The sequence below is a fragment of the Agrilus planipennis genome, unplaced genomic scaffold (genome assembly GCF_000699045.2).
Source record: "Agrilus planipennis isolate EAB-ADULT unplaced genomic scaffold, Apla_2.0 scaffold186, whole genome shotgun sequence".
Lineage (NCBI taxonomy): Eukaryota > Metazoa > Arthropoda > Insecta > Coleoptera > Buprestidae > Agrilus > Agrilus planipennis.
The window spans coordinates 140,359-149,454 of NW_020439023.1; the positions used below are offsets into that span (position 1 = coordinate 140,359).

Below are 9,096 nucleotides of genomic sequence, written 5' to 3' on the forward strand. Positions count from 1 at the left end.
TATTCATGTAAAATTTATGTATTACTTATATTTAAATACTTCAGCAAAGTACAATAATTGGGATCAGAACCCCCACATAGAAATCCCTCTATTATTATCCAAAAAAAAAGAAGGAAAACTCCTTGATGATATTTTAGTGGTCATTTTTTGACCAACATACCTTTGTCTAAATTTACACAATTATAAATCACAAGGTAATCGTAAAAAATTTATATATCTCAAAATGCTCCTGTGTCTTAGGAGATGATAATTTAATTTAATGTTACATTGTTTCAAGGTGTTTACAAGCTTGCTGATAGTAGTGTACAATGTCGCTCGTTCAGGTCGTTCACCCCTCGTGTTACTGCCTAGCGCGTCCACCTAATCTACGTCCACACACTATAACTTACTATAAATGAAGAAAAAATATTTGTGTATACGTTTTCATTCAAATTAGATGTTTAAAAATTTATTCGGTCATTAAAACGCTTATTTTCCTTAAACGAAAAAGATTTGTCATCAAACGTGAGCTACCTAGACCGTAATCCAATGTAGCGATTTGGCTTCTTGGTCGGAATCGCATTTCTAGAGCAAACTGGCGTTGTTTCATCATTTTTTTACGTAAGTCGTCTTCAGGACAATATACTTTTGTCGTTTAGAGTCTTACACCCTAGAAGTTCATCAAAAATTAGATGAAAAACTATTAATCGATTACTACTAATTAAATATTGAAAATCAATCGTCAAATAATTTTCTCTAAATCCTGTTCTGATAATATGTGATGTCTGTTTTAAAGCAGTTGACTATAAAATTGAGGTGCACAGTTAATTAGAATAAGTGTTAGATAAATAATTGTAAAATTTTTCTCAGGTTGTCTTTCTCTAATCAATATATTCAATAATATAATCAATTCGCTTTATAATATTGTTCCACACGTAGATTTGATCAAGTTCCTAAGGTAAATGATCAATTCTCGAAGGATGTTAATAGGGTGATTTCTTTAAAGGAAGTAAGTAATTTCATCAAATTCCTTAATTGATGATGATATAAGATCAAGGGCTGCAAAACACCTAAAAAAGCCGAAAAAGTGAAATAAGTGTTTTTAAAGAAATTTAAACAAAGGTTTGTGGATTCCACAATTTTGGTTGATATACCTAAGGTAGACAGCCGCCCATTAGATGAAAATAGCATTCTGGGGATCGTATTGGATATAAAAAATTATTTATGCCAAATTGGTAGCTCAAACTTGAATTAAAAACAATTGCCACCAAGAAACAATCTTCAAACAGCTACTATAACATTTATAGTTCCACAAACTAACCTGAGTATGCGTGAGACTGCAGGAACATTATCGTTATTTAGAGATCAAGGATATAGGAAGTGTTCTTGTGAACAATCCAAAACAAAAAGATGTGCCTACAATAAAGGCTACGTATGTATTTTGTAACTCGAGATATCACAAATCATCAACAAGGTGTTTTAATAACAATAAAGAACATTATTATTTATTAATTACATTCACTAAAAATGCTTGAAATTCACCAAAAATAACCTTTTTGTTTTTAAACATTTCAGCTTAAGTACGTATTTCTTTTGTTAATTACTTTCAATAACAAATTTCTGTTTCAGTTGTATTACCTACTGTCTACATTATTATTCAATATTATTACACCTTTTCACTAAAACAATTAAAGAATTTAATCAAATCAGTTGCTTTCTTTAGTGAAATCACCCCACACAGTTGTAATTTTTTCTTCCGTAAACTGATCTTCTACTTTAGGAATGTGATCAAATCTCAGTTTTCATCATTTTCTTACGACCTGTATATATACATTGTTCAAGATTCGACATTCTGGAATTAAAACATCCAATTCAAAGACGGAAATAAATGTCAACATTCGGTCGTCGTAGGGTCATAGTTAATATGTGGTAACAGCTTTGACTAATCGCTTTCCGACAGAATCATTAGATTAAATTAGATTACAATACGGAGGGGTTGAATGAAGTGCACGGAGATAGATTATGCTGACAAATTCTTCTCTGATTGATATGTTCGAAATGCTATGCATAATGGGGTTGGGTTGGGTTAGGTTATGGCGGAAAAGGTTTCTCTGAGTAACATATATATAAAGTGTCATCCATTATGGACATAGGTTAGGTTACGGTATGGGAGATCGCCATGATTAAATACGAGACCATCGACAACGGCACCAGCCCGTGCGAACTTTCATTACCCCCCTCCCACCACTCCTTCACCATTATGACAGTAGTGGATGGTAAGAATCTTTTCATAGTATATTGGTCTCTCACGGGAAGATGTTTTAAAATAGACTAGATAATTAAACGGGAAAATGTAACCGGAATGAAAAAAAAAAACGCGAACATGACAGAATGTTCTACAAAGTTAATAAACTTTCAAGAAATTTGTCGAATTTTTTATAATATCTTGGAATTTTCCAATAAATTCTTGGTGTTCCAAAATTTGGTCAAAAATTTTGGAATGCTTCAAAATATTTTCCAAACTCTTGCGAAATTTCCTCAATTCGATAGTTTTATGTAAACATTCATTCGTACATATAAAACTGAAGTGTCTGCAAGAAACGTGGAAATACATGTGACTTTTTTATGGTCAACTGCTTATATGCTGCATAGACCCTTAAAAAAATTATCTCTGTATGAGCTAATCCTCGGCTACCTTTTAATTGTTTATTGGTTTATAACAATCATATTTATTATAAACAGTTAGAAGTCATTTAACTTGAACGAAGTCGCGAGTTAAAAATTATATGCCACCAGTAAATAATATGGCAGTAAAAAAACTCCCTGACCATTAATTCAAATTTAAACATTTACTAATACAAAAATTCTTTTACTCTTAATTTCCTAACGTTTCAAATAAAATTTTGTCATTTTTGTCAGTAAGCGAGATCGCTATTCGTATATTTCTTTGTATTATTTCTAAAACAATAAAAACGAATTTGTTGTAAGGTAGGAGAATAATAAGTAAAGAGAATGGGTTGTTTTTCTATTTGCGTGCTTCCAAAAGTATATACCACACAGCTGCCTACGTATATTCCAAACTCGTAACTCTGAATCCCAGAGAGGCCCACAGAATTCGCAATTAATTAATTGAATAAAAGAAAAGTTTTAGTTAGTTCCTTTTTACCACAAAATTCCACGTTGTTTTCAGTTTACTGTACGAGGGTGGATTGATAAGTTTCCGGCCTAACCAAGAGATGACGCCACTAGGCCTACCTTGAGGTGACATTCTATAGTACCATCCTTGGATAGCTTGTAGCTATAGTTTCAGCCCGATCTCCTTGCTAGTGTAGGTTTGACAGCACGCTGAACAAGACGCCTCTGTGGTTTTCGTAAAAATGGAAAAGCAGGAAAATCGTNCGAGACCATCGACAACGGCACCAGCCCGTGCGAACTTTCATTACCCCCCTCCCACCACTCCTTCACCATTATGACAGTAGTGGATGGTAAGAATCTTTTCATAGTATATTGGTCTCTCACGGGAAGATGTTTTAAAATAGACTAGATAATTAAACGGGAAAATGTAACCGGAATGAAAAAAAAAAACGCGAACATGACAGAATGTTCTACAAAGTTAATAAACTTTCAAGAAATTTGTCGAATTTTTTATAATATCTTGGAATTTTCCAATAAATTCTTGGTGTTCCAAAATTTGGTCAAAAATTTTGGAATGCTTCAAAATATTTTCCAAACTCTTGCGAAATTTCCTCAATTCGATAGTTTTATGTAAACATTCATTCGTACATATAAAACTGAAGTGTCTGCAAGAAACGTGGAAATACATGTGACTTTTTTATGGTCAACTGCTTATATGCTGCATAGACCCTTAAAAAAATTATCTCTGTATGAGCTAATCCTCGTCTACCTTTTAATTGTTTATTGGTTTATAACAATCATATTTATTATAAACAGTTAGAAGTCATTTAACTTGAACGAAGTCGCGAGTTAAAAATTATATGCCACCAGTAAATAATATGGCAGTAAAAAAACTCCCTGACCATTAATTCAAATTTAAACATTTACTAATACAAAAATTCTTTTACTCTTAATTTCCTAACGTTTCAAATAAAATTTTGTCATTTTTGTCAGTAAGCGAGATCGCTATTCGTATATTTCTTTGTATTATTTCTAAAACAATAAAAACGAATTTGTTGTAAGGTAGGAGAATAATAAGTAAAGAGAATGGGTTGTTTTTCTATTTGCGTGCTTCCAAAAGTATATACCACACAGCTGCCTACGTATATTCCAAACTCGTAACTCTGAATCCCAGAGAGGCCCACAGAATTCGCAATTAATTAATTGAATAAAAGAAAAGTTTTAGTTAGTTCCTTTTTACCACAAAATTCCACGTTGTTTTCAGTTTACTGTATTATACGTATACCCTTCCTAATTAATTTGATATGTGAATGTAGCAGCTTTTTTCATTCTTATTTGGCATCTAAAAATGGTTATAGAGAAATCCATTAAAAAAAATGTGTTGTTATCAAATTAATTAACTTGCAGATAAAATGAAGCATAAACAATAACAACAAGGGTTTTACTATTTAATTAATAAGTAACGATCAGGGGCGTACCGAGCTTTATGGGCTCGCGGGAAGGAAGGATGAGTTTTGTTGAATATAGCAACTGGGACATTCGATATCAAAGTTTGGTTGAGGGTCACACCCCCCATATCCCTTGGTACGCCTCTGGTAATGATCACTTTTTCTTAAGTCGTCCTAGCAAGCTAAAACGGTATTATAATCAGGAAAGCTTTAAATCTAGTCAAGTATCCATTAGTAAAAGTTGGAATTAGCAATTAAGAAACTGAGCCTTGGTTAAATAAATAAAAAATATATATTTAAGGTTATAAGGCAGTTATAGAGCTGGGGATGCAACGTAGAGAAGTAAATATTAGGAAGGGACTCAGGCAGGGATGCACACTGTCACCGCTACTTTTTAATCTATACATCGAAGACGCCATCAACATCATTAAAGACAGTACAACTGTAGGGATAGATGTGCAAGGGCAAAAGATTAGTATGCTTAGATTTGCAGATGATATAGCAGTATTAGCATCTAGCAAGGAGGACCTAGAGATAGCTTTAAATAAAATGGAAGCGGTACTGACAGATCAGTACTGTATGAAAATAAATAAAAGTAAAACTAAAATACTGATATGCAAGGGAAGAAAAAGTAGGGAAAGAGCGAATATAAAGATAGGAGACGAAAAATTAGAAGAAGTGGCTGATTTTAGATACCTAGGAAGTCAGATAAGTGAGGATGGAAGGAGTAGTAGGGATATAAAGCAGAGGATAGCGCAGGGTCGTGTCGCCTTTAATAAAAAGAAGTCACTTCTATGCTCGCGAACGGTTAATTTAGAAATTCGAAAAAGGTTGTTAAAGGTGTATGTTTGGAGCACGGCGTTGTACGGGTGCGAAACATGGACAGTGGGAGCGGCGGAAAAGAAAAGGTTAGAAGCGTTCGAAATGTGGTGTTATAGGCGGATGATGAGGATATCGTGGGTAGAAAAGGTTAGAAATGAAGAGGTATTGGAAAGAATAGGAGAACAGAGGACTCTATGGAAGTCAATAAAAAATAGGCGAGATAGGTTGGTAGGACACCTTCTCAGGCATGAAGGTCTAGTCAGAGACATATTAGAGGCAGAAACAGGAGTTAGGAGGGGTAGAGGTAGGCCTAGATTAGATTACTCCTCGCAAATAGTTAAGGATGTGGGCTGTTCTAGTTTTAGGGAAATGCGAAGTTTGGCTCAGGATAGGAAAGAGTGGAGGTACGTGTCCAACCAGTCTTAGGACTGATGACATGATGATGATGATGATGATGATGATGATATTTAATGTACTTCGAAGTTTTTTACTTTAAAATTTAAATACTATGCAGTTTAATGCTATTATTGAAATGCTGACGGACAGTTGTATAATTGTGATAGATGAAGTTATCTTTCCCAAAGCCCTTAAAAGATGTAACATCCTGTAGCGCAACTACGATAAATTCCTTTTACTCAAACTTACGCATTAGACGAACAAGTGTGCAACATAAGTCGATGTATAAGAAAATTTTTCGTGCGCTTATAGAGACGATTTCGTTCGCGAGAGAGAGTGTTTGGCAACAAGCTTTTAGGATTTCCTCTTTTTTTTTGTGCTCTCTTCACGACGTCGAGTGGCTGGCCTTAGTGAACTCTAAAAAGGTACGAACCAGTAGGACTCTCAGCAGTGACGCACGTCAAGAGCCAGCAGAAGCGAGGCATTGCAGCAGCTACCACCAAGCAACCAGCAGCAGAGCTTTCGTCCTCTGCGCGCTCCTTCCTGCTCTAAATGCCGCGGAGGAAAGCAGGTGGTAGTGGCTGGTATCGATCTAAGCAACTGCCCTCAGAGGGTTCGAGAATGAACCCTTAGATTTTCCTCTTTTTCATTTTTTATTCGCGACGTGTACTTATTATGTTGTATGAACGTACACCGGCGCTCATCTTGGGCCTTCTTGTTAATGTTGTATTCGCGGACACGACACTGTTTGAGTTATTAGGGGGCCAAGGGTTAGTGAATTCTTAAACCGTTCCGACACGAACAGGGGCGGATCTACATTGTCTTTATTAAAGTCAGATGCTATAATGCGTTATCGTGCACCAACTTCCCCCGGATGTATAAAGTATCTAGGTAAACTCACACCCTTTTGTTCCACAATACAAGTTAATCTTCTGCTTGTATTATTTATGACACGGGCTTCGAGAACGGCTCCAACAGTTTCAATGAAATTCACGGTATACACTTTTTCTACGTAGAAAAATCGATCTAACGCAACTTTATCCCTTGTAAATTCCTTTTCTGTATCGCTTATCACATATAAGAATAATGTGTTTGTCGAAAATGCCTCTTTTTGGCTAAAGATTATAGAAAAATGGCTTAAAATACCAAATCAGAGATCAAATTAAATGTTAAGATCTGAGATTCATTAAATTTCGGTTTTCTTTATTAGGCGATTTAAAAGATATTTGCAAATTAAAACAGTAACAAACTGTTTTTGCCTTATTTAATCGGGTATGGTTAATAATGGCATGCTGTAACCATAATTGGTGCATAAACGTACTGTAGAAAAATAAGCGTCGATTAAAGTGTCTTTTCTGATGTACTGCTGTACCAAATTTTTTAATTAATAAACTCTTCATGGTTTAAAGAAGTTTAATTCATTGGTAAAAAACGTAATATTTATAAATAAGTACAAAATAAAACTATCATTAAGCTAAATAACCAGAATATAACGAAGAAATATATACAATGAAAATACTAAATAGAAAAATGTACAAGGACTTGATTGGGTTGAAAATGTTAGCGAATGACTTGTGCTGACTGACTTGTATTGACTAAATTAAGTGTTTTTATAAATGTGGAAGTAAATAGCTGTAAAATGGATACTTTATCTACTGATGAATATATAATGTATTTGTAACATAATAGATATAGAGAAAGAGAGGACTAAAACTACCTAACTACCTCAAATTGGGAAAGCCAGGTGAGAGTTGCGAATTGAGTTGTAAAAAGGTCCAAACAGTTAAACATGACTATGAATAAATTAGAACTAAAAAGGTCAAATTTGCAAAACTAAATTAAAACTAATGTTGTTATCCTAAACTTCTTTGATTAAATCGATCACGTACATTATCTACAGGATACTATCATCCAATTTTGGACTTGTTCAACTAGTTATTAATGAAATTGTCGAATTAACACAACATAATTTTGATACTTTCTTCTCTATTTTTTAAAGATAAAGATAAATATTAAATTTCGAAAGTAGGGAGAGATTTTTTCACTAACCACTCATGTTCGCTTAGTTAAACGTGTGTGGTGTAGTGATAATTTTTTTAAATGTTAATATTTGGCCAATCAGTCATCTAATCGGCAGTTTTTCTTCCGTTTTAAATTAACAAATATTGTGATTTCGACATGACCCACGGAGCACACAAAGAGAGCACACAATATCTAAAATTTGTATAAAATTTAAAATCGTGACTCCACAAGCATGCAATTTTCAAATAAATATGACAGAGAAAAGCGTTAAGAAAATAAATAAATAACCTTTTTTTACAAAACCATGTCGAAAATACAAAAAGAAGGAAGAGGCAGTAAAATTTAAAAATTAATTTCTTAATTAATGTGAAAATTCATTTTCGATTTTCTATCCACTACAAACTACCTCAGGTAGTTTGAAAATGAATTTTCACATTAATATATTTGATATTAACCACTATTAGTAATTAAAAATGTCATAATTAATTTCTTTTTGACATTTTTCAATATTTTTGATGTTTTATTTATAATGCAACAACAAAATTTGGATAAAGTTCTATTAATGTGTTAATCCTGTATTAATATAGTTATAAATGAATAATTTTGTGACAGCAGAGGTAAATAATGCTCGAATGATTTGGTAAATGGGATTGACAAATGAATTCCTTGTAGAATTACATACAATTTCCAAACTGTCTGCAAACTTAGAAAAGGGTACACCGGTCACAACAAAGTTTGTATAGTTATAGAAGTACATAAGTTTGAGAGAAATTCTGTAACTTAATTAACTGCTAGTGTATGAACTGTTCATTTAGACGTCTAAAGTTCAAGCAAACCTAAATGTTTGTATACAAAGACCAGTGCTTAGTATATTATTATATTGTTTGAAATGAATACAAGAGGTAAAGTATAAAGTTAAAATAAAAAATAGTTTTCGTTTTTGTACATTGCGTCAAATGAATAGTTTTTTAAAAATTGGCTTTCGCAATCAGTTTTGCTTTGTTTTAAAACAATGAATCTATAAAAATTACGGAATCCTTTATGGAATATCTTTATTATACGTCAGTCCAAGAACCTTTTTTAGGAAACGGTGGACGTAAAAAATTGAAATTAATGCCCAAGCTTCTTATTAAGTGCAATAAAAGTTGGGACCATTGTATATTTCCCGTTAAACTAGGATCTTAAAAGATACGAAGGAAGTTTTCACATCACGAGGAATGGAAAAAATCCGAAGATTATTACTTCTTAAATCTATTGTAATATTGGAATTACTACGTTTTTTTATATATATATA

The 9,096-nt window shown here is 33.2% G+C and overlaps 1 protein-coding gene and 1 long non-coding RNA gene across 4 annotated transcripts in view; one reads left to right on the forward strand and one right to left on the reverse strand.

Annotated features, from left to right (window-relative positions):
• Positions 1 to 9,096, reverse strand: part of LOC108738301 (Down syndrome cell adhesion molecule-like protein Dscam2) — a 75,743-nt gene that overhangs the window by 41,119 nt on the left and 25,528 nt on the right. The gene's annotated exons all lie outside the window — the stretch shown is intronic.
• Positions 8,319 to 8,969, forward strand: LOC112904969. Its single transcript, XR_003231474.1, has 3 exons — positions 8,319 to 8,419; positions 8,475 to 8,704; positions 8,887 to 8,969. It is a non-coding gene; the product is annotated as an uncharacterized LOC112904969 (long non-coding RNA).